Raw genomic sequence first — 14,910 nt, 5'->3', positions numbered from 1 at the left:
TTATGTCTTTTGCTACTGAATATTGATCCCAGGAATGCTCTATCATTGAATTACACCCTCCCTCAGCCTTTTTTATGTTTTATTTTGAAACAAGGTCTCACTAAGTTCCTGAGACTGACCTTAAACCTGTAATCTTCCTGACTCAGCCTCCCAAGCACTGGGATTACAGGCGTATACCACCATCACTTTTCTTGAATCTGCCTTGTTGTGATGGCACTGCTCAAAGCCATCGACATCCTTTTCCCTACTTCCAAGTGGCCATCTCCTGCCCGGCTCCCAATGGAAACTCTCATCCCCAGCACTCTGTGGACCTCCTGCTCCCTCTCACCCGAGCCAACCAGGACCCGCCCCACTTCTCCACTGCTGTCTAACTAGAGCGCCTCTTTCTCTGACCTAACCAAACCCCACAAGATGAGAGACAGGATGGGAAGGAAGAGGAGAGGAGAGTGGAGAAGAAAGCAGAGAAAAGGGAAAGAAGAAAAAACACAGTAAGAGAGAGGGGACCCCCAGCCCTCCAGCGCCAGGAGGTGTTCACACTGAAGGCTGGTCCATGATGCCCACTTGCATCCCCAGGTCTGGCTCTGACTTTGGCTTCCCCAAACCAACCCACTGCTGCTCTGCAAATCAGCACCAGGTTTCACCTACCACACGCCCTCTGGTACCCCGGGCTCTGGCAATGGCAAGAACCTGATGTTCCTCCAAACATCACTCGGTGGCAGTCTACCCAGTACCCGTTCTCCTCTTCCATAATAACAGGCCCTGGGATTTACTTGGGGCTGCAATTTGATCTGATAAAAAGCTGCCTTTTGCTGTCACCCTTGAATCTAAGCAGAGGTCACTGGGGGAGGCCTCTGAGCAGTCTCCCTTGAGGGTACTGGTTCACCAAGAAGGAACAGCTTCCGGCCCTTGGCAGACCAGTTAAAAATCTTGTGACCGCCACCATCTTGCGACCCAAAGGCTAGGAATCACATGCAAAAAATGGCCAAGCAGAAGAAAAGAGAAGCCCCTAGCAGCCCTAATTGCTTGGCTTGGGACTTTTTGTTGTTGCTGTTGTTGTTGTTTTGTTTGTTTATGAAAGAGAAGCCTTTGTTTAATTTAACCCATTTATTTGGTTTTCTTTTTTAGTCAGCTAGATCTAAATCCCATATAACAGCCATGCGGATTCCAGCCTCATGGAGAGCTATTCTCCATGAGCCCCCACAGAGCTATTCTCTTGGCGTTTTCTTCCACTCCTCCTGACGACATTTAGGCCTCCATGGAAGTATCCCTCTGTGCATGGAGATTCTTGGAACTGGCCCCAGAGACAGGGCTGGTCCCTATCCCCTGAGCTACACCTGCCCAAACTGGATTAACACCAGTATTACGGTCCTGTGACAGTTTATACCAGTTACTTTCAAAGTAGGTCCTAGACCAGCAGCAGTACCTGGGGGCCCCAACCCAGACCTACTGAATTAGAAACTCCAGGAGAGGGGTCTCTTGAAGTCCATGTGTAACCAGCCTCTAGGAAAGACTGCTGCAGGGGAAGTCTGAGAAACACTGCTTTACTGCTGCAGAGGCCTCCACAGGGAGAGGGTCTGTAGTAGCCTTCTCTTACCCAACCACCCTAGCACCTAAGCCTTGTGCATAATAACTGTTTAATAAGCACTTGAAGAATTAAATAATAGCAGATGACTGAAAGCTTCTCAGAAACAATAGATAAATGAATAGTTTATATAAAAATAACATATATTCTCTACTCCAGAGGGACCTCTGAATCTTTGCCAGCTCTCGGCAACCCTAGGTCTTCAAGGGTCTTCTCTGATCCAAAAGTCCCAGGAAGAGATGTGGCCCTTAGGCTAGACCAGGGGTTCCCGTCAGCATGCTCTCTAGTCTGATTCCCATTAAAGACACAAAATAAAACAGAGAGGGGGGGGAGAGGGAGAGGGAGAGGGAGAGGGAGAGGGAGAGAGAGAGAGAGAGAGAGAGAGAGAGAGAGAGAGAGAGAGAGAACATATTTTTGAGGGTTGAAGGAGAAACACCCAACATTTTTGGACTTGCCTCAAATGTTCAATGAAAATTTCAAGCTGTTGTTTACCTGAGTTAGAACTAGTTTCACCCCAAAGGAGATTTTATGCTGGGCTGAACCACACAAAGTTCAACCAACTGGTTGTCTACAAAAGAAAAACTAGGGAAGGGAGCGGAGTAGACATTCCACACAGGGACAAAGTGTTGAGAGCCCTCCAGAACAGGAACAGGTGATGAGGCTGGACTACCGCCCCTCAGAAACACTCTAAAGCCAGCACTGGCAGAAGTGGAATGTCCTTCTCAGCAAATGAACAAAAATTCAGCTAAGCTGGGCCCCAGATCACAAGCTTGTGAAAAAAAATAAAGCATGTCGATGACTTTTCTATGATTCACCTGCTTGGCCCTGGGAGAAGAGAGAGAGAGAGATTTTCCTATCAATTCAGCTCCATCAACCTGTCTGGATCTAATTATTCCAGGCAAAGCTAAGTGCTGAGGGTCTAGGGCAACCACAAACCAACTGTCAAGTCCTGTAGTCAGGTCCAGCAGGTGGCAGCTGGCAGCATCTTCAGCATCTTTATTGTTGCCGTTACCATCGTTCTCACTCCTAGGACTGCTACTCACAGGAAGCTCATGACCGAGGACATGGACACTAACCCTGTACCAGGTATTTGTTAGTTCATGTGGTAAGGACAATGTTAGAAACATGTATGCAATGAAATAGCACGAAAGGGAGCGTGATTAACTATCTAGGGAGATCTGGACAAGTGGGATCAAGATGAGCTAGGTTTTAGTAGGATAACTAAAAATTATTTTGTGTCTAGAAGTCTTTAAATATGGATTTATATGATGAATTTCAAAACTTAAAAACTCCTTGGAAAAGCAAACTTGGGAACACTCACGTGGCAAGTGCAACAGCTCTGTTTTAATCTGATTTTTCCATCACTGTAACCTGACATGAACAACACAGAGGAGGAAAACGTTATTTGGCTCATGGTTTCAGAGGTACGGTCCACAAGTGACTGACTCCAAGGCCGACATCAGGGTTTCGTGGTGTGGCGGAGGAAAGCTGAGCTCGATTCAATGGTGGCCAGAGGCAGAGAAAACAACTGGAAGTGACCAAAGACAGATATCATCCCCAAGGCCACACCCTAGTGACCCACCTCCTCCTTCAACCGTGCTGCACCTGCCTGAATTATCATCCAGTAAATGTATTCAAATTATTCATCCTTCAGTAGATTTATTCACTGATGAGATGAGAACACTGCTTCAATGATTTTATCTCTGAGCATACATGAGCTTTAGCAGAGGACATTCTCTCTTCACACAGTACCCTCACAGGTGTCCCAGGCTCATATCATGACTTGGTGCATGGGGCACACATGCCGGGCCTCCCTGCAGTGGTTCCCAAGTGGGCATCATGGACCAAGGACTCTTACTGAGGAGGTGGCAATGCAGACAGGCAGGACTGTGCATGAGTTTTGGCTCCACGTTGCCTATGCCTGCTCCATTGTACATGGGACTGCATGGACCAAACATAGATTTTGTTAAAAAAAAAAAAAAAAAGTAAGTAAATGATTAAGCATTTCAAGATGGCGGCCACAGAGCAACAAGCCCTGAGTATGAGATTTGAAGTGAAAGCCCTGGGTCACGTGTCCATGAAGCCCTTCCTTATCATAGTCCAGAGATTCCTGGCTTCAAGGATATGGCTTAATGTTTCCAAGGCTGTTTCCTCATCTGCTGATGAACATGAAAATACCTACCTCCAAAGGGGCAGTGAGGACAAGAGGAGAGAGCTGGGAAGCCAGAGATAAAGCACCAGATGGCTCTGTGCTCCCCGGTCCTTGACACCACGACATGTGCTTGTTCTGCAGTTTGTAGCTTGTGCCCCTGCACCTCTGCATGGGATCCCTCAGCACCAGAGCTGCCACACCTCTGCGCTGAGATGAGCCCCGGGTCTCCTGCTCAGAGGTCTGGCAGGATGGAGATACCAAAGAAGTCCTTGCACACACTCTATTTCTGTATTTGCCAACCCAAAACAAATAGTTCTCAAGAAACACCAGTCCATGCACCATGCTTGAAAGACCACTGATGAAATACAGCCAAGACACTCGGAAAGTGATGGGGATTTTAGCCCATTTCTCCCTCCAGAGCTGCCTCCCAAAAAGTGGTTCTCAACTGCACACAGAGCCCCCGAGGTGCCACAAGTACCTTCATGCCCAGACCACACTCGAACAGTTAAACCAGGCTGTCTGGGGAGGGAAGACCGGGGCTTCAGTACTTCCCAAAGCTCCCCAGACAGTACCAACATGTAGTCAGGGCACGAGAGCATCACCAGCGGCTTATGAGGGCAATGATATCATCCTTCTGGGATGCTGTGATCACTCCCCCCTTTTGACAAGCAAGGAAACAAAGACCCAGAGAGATAAGGGCCTTTCACAGCCACACAGATGTGGGCTTTACCCAACTTCCTAGATTTTCAAAGTGTGACCCTCAGACCCATGTCAACAACCCTCCTCCTCAAGGAGCTCATTAAAAATGAATTTTAAGTGGTTTCTTTCATGAAATTATCGATATCCCAAAACTGTCCCCTTAGGCTGGAATGTCTAAGCATGTCTCTGAACAACAGCAGGAAACTGAGGCAGGGCACCGTATGAGTGATGGCCAGGGGCCCCACTGCTTGTGAGCTTCTGGGTTCCAAGCTGTGTTCTCCAGCCTATCCCAGGGGTGGTAAGAACAGCACCCACACCTCTTCAGGTGGAGGCCAGAACGCTGTGATCAGCAGCAGCTGACCGGACAGCCGTGAACAGCACTTCAGCCATGGAGTACCAAACCCAGCCCGGGACAGAGTGTTTCCTCCATGTCTCTTGGCAAAAGGCTGTTCCCACGTTTCTTGTGACAGATGTGGCTCCTGCTTTGATCTCTCCTTCCATAAAAGTACCAAGGGCCTTCTGCAAGGCCTTTGTTCCCAGAACAGCTTAGCAAGGAATCTGTGGAGCTGCCATGGGAAGCTGCCCAGGCCTAATCCCTGGTGGCGGAAGCAGCTGGCCCTCCAGCTGGGCCCAGGTGGCGAGGACGCAGGCAGGCCGGAGGTAGCCTGGGATGAGCCCAGCTTAAGCCCCACAGACCTGCTGCAGGCATCAGCACAGCCTGCTCACAAGGGAAACCTCCACTCTCCCAGCCCCCAGGAGGGGGAGAAAGGACAGCCACTTCCCTTCCCAGGGCTTTCTTCCCTGTGATAATGCATGCCAGCTGGGAATCCTGGCCCAAGCAGGGCTGCCCTCGAGAGTCTGGCATCCGTGTCCTGGGTTGTAATGGAGCCACCAATGCCACTCAAACTCCCCTGTGCACTTGAATCACTGGAGTTTTGTTCTAGAACATTCAGGATCAGCAGGTCGGGAAGAGGCTGAGGTTTTGCATCTCCAACAAGCTTCTGGGAAATGCTAGGGCTGTGGGTTTATGATCCAAACTTGAATAGAAAGGGCTCAGGTGTGAAGCCATCCCCAGACCCTCCCTGGCTGTGTGACACTGGGGAAAGTATTTAACTCTCTGAACCTCTGTGTCCCCATCTGAAAAACGGGTCATTACCAGCACCTACTCTATGGTACAGGAGGCCCCAGGGCTCCTGAGTCAGGGAAGGGAGGACCTGGAGCTCAACCCAGGCTATACTTTCTGAGAAACAAGAGAGACCTCACCAGATGTTTAAGAAGGGCCTGGGGCCCAGCACCATTATTACATCCAAAGGGTGATGGGACAACACAGTTTTAGGATCAAGAGAGCTTAATGCTTCTCTGAGTCTCATGCTATGGCTCTGCAACATATAGACCATAAGGACTTCATTTTGGGAGGGTGGGAGGGAGGAAGGGAGAAAGGAAGGAAGGAAGGAAGGAAGGAAGGCATGAATGCACTTAGCAAATGGCTTGCTTAGCATATCAGAGACACTCAAAAATATTTGTTTCTCCTTTTCTATGGCAGTTTCCTTTTCTTTTTGTTAGTTTTCCATTTTCTCCCATTTCCACAGAAAATTCAACTGTGATCCAAGAGGATCAACCAGAAGCTTCTGAAGAAAATCATTCCATGCCCATGACAATGAATTATTGTCTGTAAATCACATTTAGTAGTCAAGATCCTTTAGTTGAACATGACAGAACCTCAACTTCACCCGTCTCAAGAGTTGTGGTTCCCTTCACTGAAAAGTCCACTGGGTTTCAGGCACAGCTGGATCTAGGTAGGTAAGTGATATTGTCAGGGATGGCTCTCAATTTCTTGTTGCTTTTCCTCAGCATTGGCTTCGTTCCAGGGAAGGCTCTTCGTGTAGCAACAGAGATGACCTACAGCAGCTCCAGGTCAGTAGACCTGGCAGAAAAGAGATCCTCTTCCAGGAACAATCCAAAATCATCATCATCATCCATCATCATCATCATCCCCAAGACTAATTCTTACTGACCAGCTTGGGGGATGGCCGCGTGGCCTGCTCAGCCCATCCTACAGGAAGTAGGGATGAAGCTCACCCTCCTCCAGCCAGCTTGACAGGGCCCAAGGGAGATGTCTTAGATGCTAGAGCTATCATAACAAAGTGCTACAACCTGGGTGGTTCACACTGGAGAAATGCAAGTCCTCACAGTTCTTGGAACTAACGTCCAAGACCAAGGTGCTGTCAGAGCTGGGGATTTTGGAAGCTCAGACAGAGTGTTCACTCCAAGTTTCTTGCCCAGCTTCCAGTGATGGCTGAACTTTCATTCCGTGTTACTCTTTCACCTGTAGCTGTATCACTCCGATCTCTTTCTGTTCTCTCTTCTCTCTGTGTACTTCCCTGTGTCTCCATGGGATCTTTTGCCAACCATCTGTGTTTAGGATCCAGCCTAATGCAGAAGAACCTCATCCCAACTGATTTTATCTGAGATTATATGTCTAAATAAAGTCACATTCTGAGCCTCCAGATGCCCAGGAGTTTTGAGGGGACTTTATTTAACATCATATAGTAGTAAGATAGAAGAAAAGTTGAATGTGGACACCAGAAAAAAAAAAAAGCATACATGCTTCATAGGCAAAATTCAAAACTAACAGATATTCATGATACTGCTTACAATGGCACCAGTCATCAAATAATCGAAATATTATGGAACCAGGATTGTTTTGCCCACCATGCAGCAGGCCAATCTCTGAAACAATGACTTTTACAAAGGAGAGAGAGTTTATTCACAAAGTAGCCACATGTGGAGACAGGGGAGCAAGTCTTGAACCATCTTCCTGAGCATAAGGTTTGAGGATATTTATGGGCTGAGGCTGGGGAAAGGTAATCGGGTCAAACTTTATGGACATATGATCCAGTCAGAAAATGTTTTCTCTTCTCAGCCAAAGGCAGGTCCCTAATAGCAGGTGAAGCTGCTTAAATCCAGAAATGTCAGTCACTAGAAGGTACTTAATTACGATGTTATCCCCTACCTAGAAGGGATTGTACCTAGATAACTCCATCAGAGAGATTCCACAGGGGACCCAGTTCTACAGCCACCAAGAATCTCTCTTTTCTGGGAATGTTTCTTAGAAGCTGAGCTAAATCTGGAACTGGAGTTCTCTTCAAGCCAAGTTACCGTTTGCTCAAGTGTTCGGACTTCACATATGTCTGAAATATCTAGAGCCCCGCCCCTCCAGGGAATTCAACTTCCGGCCCATGGAGTTCAGCTGTGTCTAAAAATGTAAGTTATTTTGTGCAGGCAAAGTCAACTACTTCTGAATCTTCAGCCTCAAAGAGGCAGAGCCTCCAAGTTGGCTAAACTGGACCCACCTTCTCAGAATCACTATCGCTGCTCAGAATCCAGCCCAGTTACATATTTTCCTTTTCCTCACTGCAGAAGGAAATTCAACTCTCAGTTCCTTGTGGGAAAGACATGGAGAAAAATATAGTCCGAACTCTCATGGAGGGTTATCTCTGGGTGGTAGGACAAAGGGGAGTTTAACTTGTGCATACATTATTTTTGAAACAATAAAAATATATAAAGACACTTAAATTGAAAATAACTCCTGACAGTTTTGTTAAAGGCCTTGAACTGTGTGTGTTGCCGGGCTAATAACCACCGGCTCGGGAGCTAGAGCCATTTGCAAAATTTCTTCTCCAACAACAATAACAAAAACAAAACCTAAGCAAAACAAAAACAGTGAAAACAGAAAAGTGCATGTGAAAAATTCCCCAGTGGCATTTTTCATTCCAATTTATTTTTAAAAAGCAATGACTTCCCATTCGAAACAGAGATAGTCCCTGGAGAACCAAGACCTTGGACAAGGGTTGGGAGTTCTAGGTCTGAGTCACAATATCGCCACTTCACAGCTGTGTGACTCTAGGCCAGCCCATCACTTTAGCCTTCTGAACCTCGTTGTTCTCCAACTACCCCACTAACTCACTTACAGACTTGTTGAAACCTTCAAAGGGTTCGACCCTATGGGGGGAAAGCTTTGGAAACACTATAGACATTATAAGGAATTATTCATCAAATTTGCTTAATGTTAGAAATATTTAAGCATAGTGACATCCACCAGACCCCAGTAATGTGTACGAACAAAAGATGATCATCTCCCCCAAAACAATGAGCTTTCTGCTCATTTATTTTAACCTCAGGTGCAAAGGGCTGAAATCATCATGTTCCTCAGTCCATGAAATGAAACCAGACAAGGTTCTGCGCCTATCATTTATTTATCCCTCTGTAGTTCCGCTGCCGTGAACTAGCCTTTCCCTTCCTCCTGGTCTGTGAACAACGACTCTATCTCTTAAGTATATAGCTTTGGAACATAATCCTTTAGAGCTGTCTATACATTTGTGTGGGTGTGCTTTTAATTTACACTAATGGCATTCATGATTTGTTCTGCTCCCCAAAGTTTTCGCTGGTATTGTTTCCTTAAGCTCTGGCTCTGTTGCTGTTGGTGAGGTGGCCTCTCTCCCTTCATCGGGACACCATGTGCATCCAGGGTACTCTGCCAGGCTCATCTCCTGACTGACAGACAACTCCCGCCTCTATAAATAGCACCGTAATGGACATCTCTGTCCAGATACCCAGGTATCTAGGTATGTAGACAACGCTTGACTTATGGTTCTCCAAATTTATAAGTGTTCAGAAACATAGACAAACAACTATTCTGTTGTTTTTTTTACCTTCTGTGCCATAGTCAATAAATTAAATGAGATGTTCAACATTTTATTGTAAAATAGGCTTTGTATTGGATGATTTTGTCCAACTGTAGGCTACTGCAAGTGTTGTGAATACATGAGGGAGGCTATGAATGTGAGGTGCGTTAAATCAATTTTCTATCTACTATGCTTTGAATTTGCAAGGGAGTTATCCGGACATAGCCTCATCATAAGCCAAGAAGCAACCGCACTCGGTTGGCTTTCTTGCCACTCTGATCTGCTCACAGTGCTGTCACAGGAAGAAGTCACTAGAAATTTGCCACCACTTGAAAAGTAGGATTGGTGAAGGAGATTAATTTGAAGTATAAGTCTCTGCAAGAACTATTTGATTCCTAGTAGTAATATACCTCAGGAAAGCCTCAATATTTCCTTTGCCAACATGAGAACTCTCAGAAGTTTCTAGAAGCCCTGACAGTCACCACCAGCCTGAGGTACCTGAACTCCCTGAGTAGATTTTGGCAATGAATAGCATTTTCTCTCACGTGGAAATGAGCCAGGCGGTACTTCCTTGTAAGCTCCGCCTTCTCCGGCAGAAAGAGACATTAGCAACACTCCTTTCCGTGGCAGAGAACTTCAGGTCGTAAAAGTCCCCCTCAGAGTCTAATTTAGGTAATTATGGTCTGCCTCCACGGACGCTCCTTGAGGATCCAATTGGCTCTGCTTGTCATCGTTTCTGCTGATCTAAATTACTGGGCTGGGCAGGATTACAAGTTAAGCATGCCGCAGGGAGAGCAGACAAGGGAGGAAGATGAGTCCACCGTCTTCAGAAATGGTCATCTGAGACAGAGCACAACACACCTAAACCGGGTGTAAGATCACCGGAAGCGTGAGTGAGGGTCTTACTCTGTTCTTCCTGCGGGTTAGACTTTCCAAAATGTGGCAGGCCCCTTGTGCTCTCCTGGGACCCCAAATCCTCCTTCAGAGTAGAGCAGGGTAAAGCAACATTACATAGAGGTTAAGCACATCTGGGGCCAGGGATGAGGGCCAAGGGTTCCGTATCCCAGGAGCACCTACCTGTCCCTGCCTATTAGTTCAGACACAACAGAGAGAGTGAAGCAGACACTTCCAGGCAGGTCTGTCCAGAGAGGAGAGGACCGAGGAACCCCCCCCCCTAGAACTGGGAAGGTAGCTGTCTCTCTCTCTCTTTCTCTCTCTCTCTCTCTCTCTCTCTCTCTCTCTCTCTCTCTCTCTCTCACACACACACACACACACACACACACACACACACACACACACTGTCCTACCTCAGTTTCCTTTTCTTCCTGCTTGGTTTCTAATACACTATATTCCCACAAAAAAATTCAACAGGATCAACCCAAAACTTCTGAGAAAAAGTATTCCATGAATCCATGAGAATGGATTCTCATCTGTAAATCACACTTAGTAGTCAAGATCCTTTGGTTTCAAGCAACAGAGACATAGCAGGTGGGAGCCCCAGAGCCACTCTGCCATGCCCGGTGACAGAGCTGGGACAGCCCAGCTGAGCCTGCACCATCTAAGCTGAGAGAAGATGGCCCACGGAGGGGGTGAGGGCATCCACCTTCCTCACACACCAGTGTGGCTCAGCGCCAGAGAAATCTACCCATCACACACACCAGGTGCTCAGCAAACAAAAACCAAGGAGGAACTGGTTCTCATACATACCTGGACCCTCTGTGTGGTCTTAAATGAGAGCCTTGCCCTCTCAGAGTTTGGATTCCCCCTCTAAAAACTGTCATAATAATAATCCCTGACCCCACCATGATAAGAAGTACAATGGGATCTCACATGGAAACCACACAGTTGACTACAACCGCTGCACAGAAGCAGGAGGTAAGACTATAGAATTGTCTCTCACCAAGAGAGATGAATCCGGAGAACCTTATGGTAAGTAAAATATACCAGCCACAGAAAGCCCAATACTGAGTGATCTCCTATGTGGAATCCGAGAACACACAGACACAGAGAAGAGAAGGGTAGTTACCAGGCTGGAGAGACCCAAATGAGGACATGTTCGGCAAGGGACACAAATATTTAGTGAGAAGGTGTAAGACATAGATTTAAGAGATCTATTGTTCATCATAATGACTGTAGTTAATAATATTACATTGATTTTTTTTTTTTTTTGCCTGTACTGGAGATGGAACCCAGGAGCGTTCTACTTCTGGCCTCTACCCCCAGCCTTATTTTTTATTTTTTATTTTGAAACAGGGTCTCACTAAGTTTTGGAGGGCTGTGCTAAGTAGCTGAGGTTGGCCATGAACCTGAGATCCTCCCGTCCTGTCTCAGACTCCCAAGTACTGGAATTATAAGCATGCACCACCATGTCCAGCTTATACTGTAAGCCCTTTGAGACACAATCCTGAGCCACACAAAGGCCCTGCTGGAGGGACAGGGTCACACAAGTGTCCAGCAGAGAGCTCACTCTGGCTGCAACTGGCAGAGGGGCTGCAGAGCAGAGGCAGAGGCATGGTCCAGGTGGGGAGGTGTTTGAAAGCCCTGTAGCAGTGGGATGGACTCTGGATTTGGAACCTGGCCTGGGAGTGGTACATGCTGTCAGTCATGACTCTCTGGGTGCTGAGTCACGGGTGGCATGGGCGTTGAAGTCCTTCATTGAGAGGGGAGCCCTGGGAGGCATCAGGGATGAGGTGGCAAAGTGTGTGTATGCTTGTGTGTCTGTGTGTGTGTCTGTATGTGTGTCTGTGTGTGTGTGTGTGTGTGTGTGTGTGTGTGTGTGTCAGCTCTTGTATTTCTGAGATGTGTGCGTAGTAATTATAAGCCCAGTTTATGGTCATTTTAATAGATGAAGGCTTCCTTCTGAGAGCATGGGTGCCTATTGGAGGTGTTTGCAGACTGTGCCCTCTGCCTGGGACAGCCTGGTCCTCCGTCCTTCACCTGGGAAGCCCCCACTCATCCCCAACTGCAATGCCCATGTGCCCCGTGGGCATCCCTCCCTCCCCTCCTAGGAGTGGAACTGCTCCCTTCCCACCTCCTCAGTTTCATCTTATCACTTATCACTGTTTTTCACTAGATGCTAAGTTTGGCTAATTTTTTGCAGGTCTTTGCTGCTTATTAAAAAACTACTGCCGCTGAAACAGCTTCTCTTCCTTCACCTCTGTCTAGAGCATGGCTGGGCGCATCCCAGCCAGTGACAGTGGAATGAATGATCCCATAGGAATCAAAAATATCTTCCATTTATCTCAGATATTTTGTTTACAAACTGCCTATAAATATTTTTACTTAATCAGAATGGTACTCTAGTAAATAGGATTGTTTGCCATTGATCTAAGGCAGTGTTTTTCAACCATGACAGCATATTAAATCAACAGGGGAGCTTTTTAAAAATGCTAAAGCTTCCAGGCATGGTGGAGGATCCAGGTCATTGGACAGCCTCAGCTACCTAGTAAGGCCCTCTGAAACTTAGTGAGACCCTATTTCAAAATAAACAATTAAAAAATCGGGCTGGGGTTGTAGCTAGGAGGTAGAATGCCCCTGGGTTCAATCCCCAGTACTGCAAAAAGAAAAAAAATTAAAAAAATAATATATATATATTAAAGCTGGACGTGGTGGTGAGACAGGATTCACAGGTTGGCGGCCAGCCTGAGCAACACAGCAAAACTCTTAGAAACCTAGTGAGACTCTATTTCAAGATAAAAATTTAAATAGAGCTGGTGGTATAGCTCAGAGGTAGAATGCCCCTAAGTTCAATCCCCAGTAACACACACACATACACACACACAAAAAAATAATAATAATAATAAAATAAATAAAATCTTAAATCCTAGCTTCCAACTCCAGAGAGCTTATTTCAAATGGTCTAAGTGGAACTAGGCCCTTCCATTAAAAAAAATCCCCCCACTGCCTCCACTGTGCAGCTGGTACCCAGAGCCTCTGGCCTACGGGGCGCATCCTGGATCCCTCTTTAGGCTGTACAGTCAGGAAATAGTAGTGCCTTCAGTCTATCAAGATACCCACCTCATTTGAAGAGGAAGCCAAGCCTGCATTTGATGGAGGGGAAGGGAAATTGGATCCAATCCCCAAGTAAGATGCAGCCTACGTGTCAAGCTCGTTGCCCAGCAGTGAAGAAAGTCAGAGAGGAAGCCCACACTTGTAGACAAGCTGACCAAGGCAGTAGGTGGAGGCCAGGGGCACCTTGGAAGGCTACTGCCTGTGTGCTCAACAGCACAAGCCTGTCCCAGCGAGCCCTAGTAAGATGCCCCTTCCTTGGGAGGATGAGTGTCCTAAGGAACTGCCTGGTGCACTCTTCTTTGGCTCATGCCCAAGATGTATCTGACACATCCCCCTGGAATTCTTCAGGGCCCTGGGACTCTTGGATCTGAGGACAGCAGAGACTTTTTATAGCCAGAGAAATTCCTTCTAAGTTTCAAGACTCATTTTGAATTCAAATGCTTAGAAAGCAGGCTCTTCTTTTAAGAAAAATCTAAAATGCCAAAGCCCAAATAAAAGTGTTATTTATGAGCCTGGCTTTGCCCTACTCCCTGATTCTAGGTACCATTTGTTAGCCGGACACATGAGTCAGTTGTTTTTGTCGGCTTGTGTTCGGTTCGAATTGTTAAAGATAGTTCTGAGAGCCTAAGAAAGGGCAAGATTGACAATGTGAAGAAAGAATGGTTTCCTCCTCTGCAGCCCGGAATGGCCAAGATCTCCTTGGCAATCAGCCAGCCTGACTTAATGTCCTCCCGAGGATGGAAAGGGCTGGTAATTTAAAAACCTGCAGATGGTCCTCTCTCAGGAGCTGTGGCAACCCAACGGGGCTCCAGCGGCCATACCACAGTGGCTACCAGCAGCTCACATCCCAAGTGGACCCCACCAATGGGTTCATGTGCAACACATGAGCTGTGGGGGGACACCCCAGACCCAAACCATAGCACACCCACAGATAACCTAAGCTCTCTTAAGGCTGGTCCTTTCTGGTTTCACTTGCATTGTGCCCCTGGAGCTCAGCACACCTCTCTGCTGCATGAGTGAGCAATATTCATCATCCTCATCTTATAGCTGTGGATACTGAAGCTTAAAACCTAAGACCCCACTGAGAGTCTTATCAGAGGAGTCCTCAAAAGCAGGTTTTAATACACTTTGGAGCCAGTGGTTCTCAGACTTCTACTTCACCCTCGGGGCAGCTTATGATGCAGAGATTACGGGGTGTCAGCACCGTGTTTCTGAAGGGGCTGGGGGAGGGGGGGTGAAGAAAATACAGAATCCACATTCGTGTTTCCAGAGCATGCTGATATCATAGGTCCAGGGACCACACTGGCAGACCACTGCCTAGCCCCGACCCCCACCTCTAAGAATCTTCCCAGAATTAGTACATTCAGTGGGGGAAAAAAGTCAAGGTGAACGCAAATCCACCTTCAATCTTTACAGCATCTTTTTTTTAATTTTTAAGAGTTTTTACACAAGGCTTATATTCACATCATTAGAATCTGGTGTTAGTTCCTGACTGTGGAAGGGTCTGTCCCCTCCCCATCGCCCTGCTGACAGAGGGAACTCAGCTGTGGCAAAGTGTAGCCCCCCAAGGGATTAGCAAACAGATTCACTCCCACTCCAGCACCTGACTCATGTCCAGGAAAGAAACAAGCATGAAATTCTGCCTGGAGAGAAATGGGTAACACAGCCCTCACAGCAGCCATAGAGAGTTCCAGAAGGTGCCTAGAGAAGCATTTTCAAACACTCCCCCAACCCAGTCCACCTAAAAACCTCCCTTTCTCTGCTCTTTCATCCTTTTTTTT

The sequence above is a fragment of the Muscardinus avellanarius genome (assembly GCF_963383645.1).
Source record: "Muscardinus avellanarius genome assembly, chromosome: 3".
Classification (NCBI taxonomy): Eukaryota; Metazoa; Chordata; class Mammalia; order Rodentia; family Gliridae; genus Muscardinus; species Muscardinus avellanarius.
The sequence above is the reverse complement of the archived record's forward strand: the minus strand, read 5'-3'. Positions refer to the sequence as shown.